The sequence below is a fragment of the Malus sylvestris genome, chromosome 12, assembly GCF_916048215.2.
Source record: "Malus sylvestris chromosome 12, drMalSylv7.2, whole genome shotgun sequence".
In the NCBI taxonomy this organism is placed as follows: Eukaryota; Viridiplantae; Streptophyta; class Magnoliopsida; order Rosales; family Rosaceae; genus Malus; species Malus sylvestris.
In genome coordinates, this window is record NC_062271.1 from 18,585,267 (window position 1) to 18,597,326 (window position 12,060).

Below are 12,060 nucleotides of genomic sequence, written 5' to 3' on the forward strand. Positions count from 1 at the left end.
CCTTTGCTAGTTGTTAATAAACATGCTTCCTTCGTTTTTCTTCATCTTCACTTTTTTTGTTCATGCCCTAACCTTTAGACTTTATACACCAGTGGCAGGCGTGCTACTTTTCTATAAGCAGACAGGCCAGCGTAACCTATGAAGCCGTAGGTGTTGGTGTAGAACTTTGCAAAGTTGTTAGCCATAAGGTTGGCTGCCGGATGCCTTACTCACAGAAGCACACAAGTCCGCGTAACAACTAGGCTGTTAACCTTGGCTTTCTCCAATTCTGTAAGTTGCATAGCAAGTATCACAACACTTTAGGACTTGGTGTAGGTTGTTCTGGGCTTGGCAGATGTAAAGCTTATCGACTACGTAGTATGTCGGTAGTGGATAAAGCTTCGTATATGCACGCTAGCTTGTTTAACCTTTCACAAAAATGTGCGGTTGTATAAGTCTAGTGTGGTTTTATTGCTCGAAGGGCAAGTCGTAGGTAGTCTTCCAAAAATCATAGGCTACTTTAGTGCACTCGGTAGCAGCTTTAGGGTTCCAAGGCAGCCGTCTCTAGGACATATTACATAATGTCCTCTCTCTATCTCTAAGGCCCGGTTCTCGTCGGATTAGGCCAAGAGACCCAAAATCCTTCAGTTAGCTAAGCCTTGAAAAAGACTATTGTGGCTACTTCTAGGAATCTCGGCGCAAGCCATCATGCATCAAGTTATACTAGGGCAGCCAGGCTCATCCACGTCTAGATATTCGGAGTGTAAAGTTTATCCTCCTGTCTTGAAGAGCTGACCCATGTGGGTGTCGGGGAATTGGTTCACCCTCTCGCACTGGAGAGCATGGTGATCAGTTATTGTAAGCATGCAGCTGAGCCAAGTTGTGATTACTTCTGAATTCCTCATTGAAAAATAAGTGAAACAAACGAGAACTTAGTTGTAAGGTAGGAACTGCATAACAACTAGATAGTTATCGACTTGTGAGGTGGTATCCGTCGAGCTGCTTGAGTCTTCGGGATTTAATGTAGCGAGAGGTCACACATGGTACTTCTTCAGATTGTAGGCGCTTCACTGTTTTGTGATCGTTTTCTCGTTTCATGGTGGCAAATGTGTAATTACTCTTGCCGCCTACTCTGTTGATCTTGTACGGATTTTCCCATATGGGATCCATCTTTTTGGAGCCTTCTCTGTGGGCAGTGATGAAGGTTTTTCTTAAGACTAGATCTTCGAGCTGGAACTGCCGGATCTTGGCCCTTTTGTTGTAGCTGGAAATGAGCTATTGTTGGTAGGCTACGATGCAGATGATGGTCTGCTTACGCTTCTCCTCTGCCAGATCTAAGCTTGTGGCCATCTCTTTACTGTTCTACTCAATGCTTGGTAGTAGAGCGGTGATACTTGGCTTGATGACATTAGGATGAATGATTATTTCTGAGCCAAATGCCAAAGAGAAAGGAGTCTCACCGATTACTCATCTTTTGGTGGTGCGATATGCCCATAGACATGCGGGGAGTTTGTCTAGCCATTTTCCCTTGTTGTTGGTGAAGGATTTCTTGAGGCAGTTGAGGATCATCTTGTTGGATGCTTCAGCCCGCCTACTGCCTTGAGGATATCTTGGCATGGACATGTGCTACTTGATGCCATACTTTGGAAGAAATTTGCCACATCTTGGCCCACGAATTGCAGGCCATTGTCAGTGAGATAGACTGAGGGATGCCAAATCAACAAATGATGTTCATCCATATAAAGTGCTCTATGTCCATCTGAATCGTGGTCGTCTTGGGCTCTGCTTCCACCCATTTGGTGAAGTAATCGATTGCCACGATCATCATGTCTCTGCACCCAGTAGCAGGCGGCATAGGTCCTACCAAGTCGATTGCCCACTGCATGAACGACCAAAGATTCGTCTGCAGGTGTAGCTCGCTGGCAGACAGTAATGGTACCGGCTTGTAATATTGGCAACGATCGTACTTTTGTACTAACTTTTTAGCATCTCGATGTATGGTAAGCCAGCAGTAGCCTGCATTAAAAGCCTTATGTGCTAAAGATCGACCTCCGGAGTGATTTCCGCAAATGCCTTCATGGATTGAGCTTAGAACCTTCAAGTCATCGGGAGGCGCTAGGCAGCAGAGATGTGGTCTGGTGTAAGATTTTCGGATGAGAATGTCATTCCATATGTAGTAGTGTGCTGCCTTGACTTAGAGCTTCCTAGACTCCAATCTTTTCGTGGGTAATGCTACAATGAAATCTTATCTGTTTGGAGTTGTACTAACCTGTGACACATCGGCTGTTGGTTTTGCCTCTATGCTTGGCTCGTCTAGATACTCCATCGGAATAGAGCATTTAAGTTGGTGGTCGAGGGCAGAGCCTAGGCCAGCTACTGCGTCTATGTGAGCGTTGTCGATCTGTGAAACTTGAATGAAGGTGTAAGTCTGAAATGCCTCAAGCAGTCTCAATAGTGATTACCTGGGAATCAAAATGAATTGTGAGCTTTTTCAACGCCAAGTTTTTTACCATTCGGAGACCTGCTAGTAGGGTCTCGTATTCTGCTTTGATGTTGGATGCTTTGAAGCCTAGAGTGATCGCCTATTCAGACATTGAACCGTCTAGGTGACAAGGACTACGCCTACTCTCAAACCTTTGTAGTTGGATGCGATGTGGACATGCAAATGCCAGAAGTTTCCATTGGGTAGAGCAAACAAGGCTAGAGCACGCTCGGCTACCTCCAGGGCATCGTTGGACCGCTCTGTTGCATCGTGAATGAGTGGTATGGAGCTATGGAGATGGGGGCAATGTTACACATAGCAGGAAATGCTCAACTACCGGTATTGGGCCACTCTAGAATTGAATTATGGAGTAAGGGTCGGCTAGGGCCGTGTGACAAGTAGCAAGAAGTGGTGCTCAGCTGCCGGTACATGTCGCTCCTATATAGAATCTTTTAAGGCGACGAAGACAAAACTTGCTTCCGAGTGTGTCCTTCCAGTGTTCATCTACCCTTGGTATGTCTTTTGGGCTAAATTGTTACGTTCGTCAGAAAACTTTGCATCCACCAAGGTCTACGCCTTTATCGTCGCGCGTCTGGATTGGGCGGAATAGTACATCATAAAGGTGACTGCGTGTGTTTGAAGGTAAAACTTGAGCTTCCAAGTTACAACAATTATCGCCAAAGTTAGCTTTTGAATTTCTGATAGCATCGATAAGAGCTTTTGAACGGTGGAATACAAGTAGTTAGGCCCCCATCTCTTCTCACATAATGGTAGAGCTTATTGCTGCTTTAGATACTGTCAAATATGTGAATAAGTCATCCGTTGCTTCCTGTTTGGATAGTAAGGAGGTGATGGTGGGTATTTCTTCAAGTTCTTGAATGTGCATTGGCAAGCCTCATCCCAAAATGCATGCTTCTCTGCCATAGCAAAAGAGTCTGCCAGAGTTAGATCTTCTTTCAAGATCAATTTTTTGAATAGCGAGTGGTCTGCTGGAAGCCCTTTTTGGAATGATGATCTAGCTATCAAGTCGTTGCATCCAACTATCCTTACCTTCTCTGCTTTGAACCTTTTCACATAGTTGTGAAGCGACTCCTTTGGGTTTTTCTTGACGTTGAACAAATGGTCGAACTTCTTTTTTATCGAGCGATAGGATGAATATTCTTTAGTGAAAACCAAAAAAAGTTCATCGAAACTCTGGATGGAATATGGCAGCAGGGTGTAGAACCAATCTTGCGCCTCGCCTTGTAGAGTGGTGGCGAATATCTTGCACATGAGATCGTCATTGTTTCGATAAAGGATCATTGCGCTTTGATAGTGCTTCAAATGTCTCTCCGGGTCTTCATCCCTTTTGAAATATGTGAAATGAGGCATGCTGAACTTGCATGAAGGCTCTGCCTACTCGATCCATGTGTTTGGCTAGTCTATGTCGCGGATGCGGTGCGTATGGTGTGTTCCTAGCAGGCGAGCAAGTTTTTCCCAAGCTGCCGGTTGAACTTGAGCCGGATTGAGTAACTAATTCTCTCCGCCCGTCGTGCTACCTACTCCGGTTGAACACTTCACCTTGAAGGTTGCTTATGTTGACTATCGGCGTGTGACCCCAACCGTGAATGTATGCTCGTCCGTGAGCCTATTCAATAGTGTACGCTCCTCAACGCGCTAAGGCGGGAGTATACACTATCTCGGGGGCCCAATTGAGAGTGTACACTGCTTGAACGCTCAGTTCATGGCTGGTCGAGTGGCTGCTTGCTAGGACACTGCTGGAGAGGTTCTTTATCTGCCCTTGTCTTACTTGGAGAAACCTCGTCTGGGGCACGTTACATCTCAGTACGCTGCAAGAGTTAGTTCACCAAGGTCGTCTGATGTGCGATGACACTCGTCAACTCTATGAATTGTTGACACAAATCTTGTTCTCCATTTAGGTTGGAATAACTTGGAAGAAATGCGTCTCCTTAAGCAGTAGAAGTGTGGTAGACTTCAGGTGCGAGATTTGAGTTGGGAAATATCAAATCAACAGAAAAATGTGGTGAAAATGCTCATGGTTCGATCGTCGGTCTGAAAATTTAGAGTCGGGATGGTTGAACTAATCTTGGATCGATTTGGGCTGCTTGGAAGGGCACGGGAGAAGACTGGGCCGTTGGAGTAGGTTGGGTCGCGGAAGCAGACTGGGCCACGAGAGTGGGCTGCTCGGCAGGAGCAGGCTGGGCCACATGAGTGGGCTGCTCAACGGGAGCAGGCTGGGCCACGAGAGTGGGCTGGGTCGTGGGAGCAGGCTTGCCCGTGAAAGCAAGCTTAGCCACTAGAACAGGCTGTTTAGCACATGATGCATGCGAGTGCGAGGCTTGAGTCGTGGCTTTGATGTCATGGGCCTTGGATGGCACGGCTCGGGACGTGGTGGCGGTGTCATGGACCTCGCCGCGGGTAATGGTGGCCACAGCAATGGTTGCCATGGTGGAGCCCCATAGCGATAGTGCTGCTCTTATTATCATATTTAGCCTCGTGGATCGTCGTGGTCCCATTTCTTGAATATTGGAATTTTCTAAATTTCTAACCATTGTATTTCTCTTTTACGTTATATCAAAGAATCTTTGCAAATAAAAAATTCTAATAATAAGAACGTACAAAAATCTACATATGGACAAATAAATAGAAAAAACCTTTTGATGCAGGAGTCTTCTACGAGTGTGTGACTCTTCTCTCAATGAAAGCACCAATTTGTGGATGCAAATTTCTTCCTCCTTGATCTTGGACAAAATTGCACCTACAAAACAATTAACACCTTTAGTTAAGGCCAAAAGCCTCATGCACCCACGATGAATGGTGGGGGCTTTGGCCAAAGAACCTCCGTTGCCAAAGTTAGAATTTAGAGAAAAAAGTGTTTAGAGAGTTTTTGGAGTTTTGCAAAAGTGTGGACCTAGGTTTTTAGAGAAAATGGGGTTCAATATATAGAGCATGGCCGGTCCCCCTTTTGAGAAAAAGGTGGCCGGCCCTTTGGGGTATTTTTGTGTGAAATGGGTGATTTAATTGGTAATTAATGGATTAATTAGGAATAAATCCATTAATTAGCCAATTAACTCAATTTATATGGAATGTTTTGAAGGTTATGAAATAATTACCTTGTGGAAAATATAGGATGAGGATGGATGAAATAACTTTGAATTTGTTACCTATTTTGGGCATTTTTAACTTGATTGAGGGATGATTGTCCACTGCTCGCACGTAGGAATCCCAAAGTGCCTTGAGGGTAATTTTTTCCTTTTCACCCAAAAATCCATGTGTCGCTTCTTGATTATTTTTTGCTCCACATGCATCAATAAACAAAATAATGTGTAAAATTAGTCAAATCATAAATACATCACAAACTAAAGTATTTATGGCGAATAAATACCTTTCTATCGTATATATGACAATCATTACTCTTGAGGCCTAAAAATTTGCCGAATAAATATCTTTCTATCGGATACATGACAATCATGACTCTTGAGGCCTAAAAATTTGCCTCCATTCACATTGCGCAAAGGCCAATGCTTGAAGTATACCCATCTGGAAACTGTACAAAAGATAGAAACTACAAAAAAAAATTTCCTCTTATCCGGTTTCATAAAAAATGATGCAAGCTTCTTTCTAGCTATGTCTCCATCCCTCATCATCCATACACCTAGCCTAATGCCCATTTTTTCCAGATCCATCTAAGCTTTTATTATGTCCTTTGTTTTTCCCTCAATGTCTAGTATAGTTCCCACCACTGTATCAAACACATTTTTCTTAACATGCATTACATTGATGTTGTGTCTTAATTTTAATTTCAACCAATACGGGAGCTCGAACAACTCGTCTTGTGTGTCTAGTTCAGATGTGTGTCTGGTCTTGTCCTATTTACAGATTTGCCCAACGGAGCAAAATCCAAATGATTCACCTGAACCAAAATTTCATCTCCGTACCATTCTCTGGGTCTTTGCCGAATCTCTGTGCTGTTGAAGAAGGCTGTCTCGTTCTAACGCCACTTGTGGTCCCACAGCAACCATCTACGATGCCCTAGGTAACAAACTTTTCTCGCATGCCAACCAGACTTTATGTTCTCTTTGCAAACTGGGCATGCGTAATAACTCTTAGTGCTCCACCTAGACATCATAGCGTACGCGGGAAAATTGTTTATAGTCCACATCACTATTGCTCGCAAAGTGAACATCTTCTCGATATATTTATCGTACATGGGAACACAGTTTTCCCATAATTCTTTTAGTTTATCGACCAACGGTTGTAAACAAACATCAATAGATATGCCCAGATCTTCGGTTTTCAATCATATCATCATCATATATTCTTTTTACATGCACTTCCAAGGTGGGAAATTATACAAAATTGCGACGATTAGCCAAGTGCTGTGGTTTTGGTTTAGAATCTCAAACAGATTAAACCCGTCTGTTGCAAGTCCCAATCTAATGTTCCAGGGCTCACATGCAAAATCAGGTACAACCGATCAAACTCTTTCCATGCCTCTCCATCTGCAGAATATCTCATAACATCATCTTCTACTCGTCTATCCTTATGCCACCTTATGTCGCTTGCAGTGTGTATTGTCATATACAATCACTGCAACTTGGGCTTTAATGGGAGATAACGCATAACTTTTTGTGGAATCTTCGTTGTTCTATTCTGAGTGGTCATTTTAAACCGCAACTCATTACATGCAGGGCATTTATCTAACACTTTATTCTCTTTGTATAACAAAATGCAATTATTTTTACACGTGTGAATTTTTTCATATCCTAATCCAAGACCATTCAACACCTTCTTTGCACTTTATCATCTTTAGGCAGGCAATTTTCCTTTGGAAGTATCCTCTTGAAAACCCCCAACAAGTAATCAAAACACCGGTTCAACATACAAAACTTTATTTTGCCATGCATTAACTCAACAATGGCTGTGAGCACCGAAAATTCTTTACAACCGGGGTATAATTCTTGCTTGCCACTTTTTAATAGTTTCTCATGTTTTTCAAATGCTTCACTCTCCATGGTGGGAGGGACGTCATCTTCTACTTCCTTAATCATATTTGAACTAGCATTTGGAAAAACATCATTGATAATGTCTATAATTTGTTCATTTAGGTCCACAACAGATTCAACTATCACCACTACTCAAGTAAGGTGTGAGGATGAAGCATATTGTATTGGTTCTCCATGATGATTCCATGTAGTATAGGTCTCCATTATCCCATTTCTAACTAAATGGTATCGAAAAGTGTCAAAATATTCAATGATTGAGTTGTTACACTTTTTACAAGGACACTAAATTTAAGTTGAACCCCAGTTGTTTGCAATTGCAAAATCAATGAATTGATTTATTCCATCCAAATAATCATCAGCACATCTGTTAGGATTATATATCCACAGTTTGTCCATATCACCTACAAACATAAAAAATTTACAAGGGTTACAACAACTTCAATTATGACATGCCACCTTATGCCTCCGATATGGGTCTTATCTCATTCAAGAATGCACAGTTACGTGTTGTAATTTATGATTCCAACACAGTAGAGTTTGATCGTGAGAAAATTTAGGCAGCATCTCCCTGCAGTTCTTCAAGTGCACGATGTATATACAAAAAAACTACGATGCACCCGAAGAATGCAAAGATATGCTACCAAATTTTCCACGTTCAAACTCTAATGCGTGAACCACAAAATACAACATGTAACTATGCATTCTCAAACTACCCAAAATTTTGGAACAATTCAAGAATTAATTGGGCCGCAATCATACTTTCGTATCCATTCACAAAATCCAACTAATTATAAAACGAGAAAGTAAGCTCATATGAACATTGCATACCATTTTTTGTACATCCATAGAAAAATCTTTGCATGCAAATACATAAACTCTTAACAATTATAGACTACAAACAAAAAAAAATTAAATGAATGGAAATTAAATAAGTTATTTAGGAAAATATACATATGAGATTAACAACAACATCGATAGAATTGCTGGAAATTTCAGGAGGTAGGCAGCTACTGCAATTGTTTTACAGCTTCTGCCTTCCTGCATTCTGGTTAAATTCAATAAAGTAAAAAGACTTTGCGCAACGAAAGCATTGTCGCGTAAAACATGGTGCTTCCACTTTTGGCGCCATCCAACTACGTTTTGCCGCATTTTTAGAACACTTTGCCCGACGAACCATAGTTCATCGCGCATTTTTTAAAAAATCAAGAACTTATTTCATTAAATCATTCATGCATAATTAATTAATATAAATATTTATTAAAATGCATTAATTTTATTCAAAATAAACATTAAGTACATATTTAATTAAATTGTTCTTAATAAAAAAAACTTCTAATTCATATCTCATTATTAAATAAGCAATAAAATTATTTTAAATAAAAACACTTCCCACTATTCCGCTGGTATTTGTATTGTAGTTCTGCCGCACTTTGATTATCATGCCTCCACTCCAGGAAACGAGACTTGAAGATGTTGTCGATAGACTTCATCATATTTGGGTTACTTTTGTCAATGTCCCCATTAGGCTGTCATGCGAAAATTAGTAAATTAAAATCTCACTATTATATTAAATTTAATAAACATAATTATTATTTAACTAATAACTTAACACATAAAGCTAACTCATTGATCAAGTGCATCTTCAGCTCCTCGGGGATGGCTCTCCAAGACTCCCAATCCACATCACATTTGTCAAGCACTAATACTCCAATGTCGAACCAAAACATGGCACACATATCTGACTTCACAACCCCTATTAATTCGTCAGAATTGATTCGGTAACGACTCCCATCATAAGTGTGTCGGACCCGTACCTTAGCTCTTTTCTTCATGTCTATCAACAAAATATATATTCATACTACTGAAGGTAAATAAAAACTTTATACAAAATGAAAAATTTACAACTCAAACCTTTTTTGGAACATTCACCATCCATTGTCTTTGACGAACACGCACCACAGTTGGCCATCGTACCAAAAATCAAAGAACAAATTGATTATAATCTACATACTAGTAAAGCGTTTTCGAAATGAATTGTGAAGAATAAGGATAGCAAAAGTGCATATTTATTGGAAGGTTAGGGATTTTGCGCGATGAAGCCTTTGTCCCGCAAACATCTACACTAAATACGGTATTGACTCCCCTTATTCACGTGCACTGAATGCTCTAACTCACAAACTGAATGGACTTTGCGTGACAAAGCCTGTGACACGCAAGGTTTCCGTGGGAAAAACTTCGTCATTCTGCTTATTCACATGCACAGAATGCTTTGACCCAAACACTAAATGAACTTTCCGCGAAGAAGCCTATGTCATGCAAGAAAACTTTGTCGAGCAATTTTTTTTTGCACCAAAAAAAATTACCCACTTTTTTCATGCATATAGTATTGCATGACAAACGTGTGCGTTGTGCGAAGTAGCACCATTCTTGCGCGACGAAGCTATTGTTTCGTTGTGCAAAACACACTTGCGCGACGAATTTTTCTTTGTCACGCAAATGGTTTTTCCTAATAGTGAAAGAAGGGGTGAATGTTAGTTTACTATCCTGAAGTTTCTTAGTTTTAAACACATTTCATACATTATGTTTTTTTTGTCCTAGTTTGAGCCCTAAAGTCATAATTCTGGGACACTTTCATACATCTGTTAAGTTTTTTCGTTACAACCTCCGTTAATAGATGACATGGCACCCACGTGGACAACGAATAAGTGCAACATATCAATGTAGGCCATGTGAATATTAAAAAATTTAAAAATTTGAAAGAAAAATTATTTTGTCTTACCCTCCTTCTTCCCTGCACATCATCCCTTCCCAAACATCCCTTCTTCCCTCCCAACTCATGCGTCCAATTCCTTACCAGAGCACTAAATCTCGCCCACCCAAACAGCCTTTCTTCCATCAACCCTCTCTCACCTTCTCTCAGTTCTCGGAGAAGCGAGAAAGCAAAACAAAGGGATCCGCCATGCTTGCAAACAAAGTTGCAAGCCAAGACCCAGATCCATTTGAAAAACGGACGGCGAACAGAGGTGAGGTATATGACCTTGGTGGGGAAGGATGAACCCAGCAAGGTGCGACGACATAGGAGCAACAGCGTGCATGCGTGTGTGCATGCGACGGCGTAGGAGTGATGACCTCCAATCCCACCCTGCTTCCTTCTTGTCTTCCACCTTCAGCCCCAAAACGTCACAGCCCAAGTGTTTGATCCACCTCCTTGCCACCCCTACCACCACCTTCAACTCCAAACTCTCCTCTTCCAAGCTCTCCATACGAAGCAAGCCCTCTTTCCGGAGTTAATTTTTTTCTTTTTGGGTCTTATGAGAAATTCTTTAATTTTTTTAGTTTTTCTAATTTAAATTTTTTAATATCAACGTGGCCTGTATTTTTTAATATCCACCTAGTTAGTATCCACATAGAGGATACGTCATCAGTTAGGGGATGTATGACAGTATCCCAAAATTATCACTTTTGGTACCAAACAGGGACAAAAAAAAATTGATGTATAAAATGTTGAAAATTAAGAAACTTTAAGGTAGTAAATTGATATTAACCTTAAATTAAAACACACACTTTATTTAAGAATGAAAATTTTTATTTTCTGTAAACATGCAGGAGCTCACTCTGGGGGTCAAGTCCACTGTGTGAACCTGGTACACAGGCTCTACCCAATCATCGATCCAACCCTAGACCGTGACCATGCCAAATACCTCACAGGTCGGTGCCCGACTCCGACCCCAGACCCAAAAGCAGTCGTCTACGCAAGGAACGACCGTGAAACACCCATGCTTCTCGACAACTATTATTACAAGAACCTGCTAAGCCACAAGGGTCTGCCCACCGTGGACCAAGAACTGGGTTCTGACCCATCGACATTGCCCTTTGTGGAAAATATGGCCACTGATAACGGCTACTTCAGGGAGCAGTTTTCTAGGGCTGCCCTTCTTTTGTCTGAGAACAACCCTCTTACTGGGGACCAAGGAGAAGTGAGGAAGGATTGTCAATATGTGAATGCAAGTTAATCGAGACTATATTGCGTGGTTGCATGTCTCTCAACATATGTAAAATAAATTATCAACTTTAAATTTTCTGTCTTTGTTATATGGTAATGGAATCACCAACTTCGTTCTTCGTTTTGTGAAATTCAAACTTTATTACAAAAGAAATTGCTAACATGAACCATAAGACAAAGTTTGTGGAAACTATATATGGGCTTGATACATGCAAGTTTGGTCTATTTATAAAGTAAAGAAAGTATCCAAAACTAAATTAATCCGGTTGAAGGACTACTTGGCCCATTGATGATGATCTTGATTTTGCGTGATTTATAAATAGGGGTGAATGAATTTACCCTACTAGGGTAAATTACATTGCATCCTTGTAGTTTAGGATATGTAACATTTTAGTCATTGTCATTTAAACGCTTCACAATCTTGAATTTACAAATTATTTCACTATTAATCCTTTCACAATAAACCATTACTTAAACACTTTCTGAAACTACTCAACTTTTCTCTCACTTTATCTCATGAAACTCAAAAGTTCTCACTTACTTCCCTAAATATTAATTATGTGTCTCACTTTGCCACATGCCATTAAGTT

The 12,060-nt window shown here is 40.8% G+C and overlaps 1 pseudogene; it reads left to right on the forward strand.

The window, feature by feature from the left end:
* The window catches only part of LOC126594038 (peroxidase 21-like), a 57,484-nt pseudogene extending 46,004 nt beyond the window's left edge, over positions 1 to 11,480 (forward strand).
* Positions 11,481 to 12,060: the final 580 nt, after the last annotated feature.